Source organism: Eimeria mitis, genomic scaffold (assembly GCF_000499745.2).
Source record: "Eimeria mitis Houghton genomic scaffold, Emh_scaff337, whole genome shotgun sequence".
In the NCBI taxonomy this organism is placed as follows: Eukaryota; Apicomplexa; class Conoidasida; order Eucoccidiorida; family Eimeriidae; genus Eimeria; species Eimeria mitis.
In genome coordinates this window covers 17,102-17,314 of record NW_013571709.1, presented here as the reverse complement: position 1 = coordinate 17,314, position 213 = coordinate 17,102, and positions in this window count along the sequence as shown.

The following is a 213-nucleotide window of genomic DNA, read 5'->3' as shown; positions in this document are numbered from 1 at the left end:
CAGTCCGTTGGCTAGCTGCATCGGCCCGATGGTGAGGTGCGTACACATCGCCTCTACACCCTTTATCTCTGTAGCGGCGCCTCGCAGAAACACCCGTGCTTATTCCATGCGCTATGCCATTGTGATTCGATTCGACCAACTCATCAGGGCTCTTAAGCCCGATCGTATACCTAGCCTTACGCGTCTTCGAATAGCGCACCAAGAGTCGCAAGG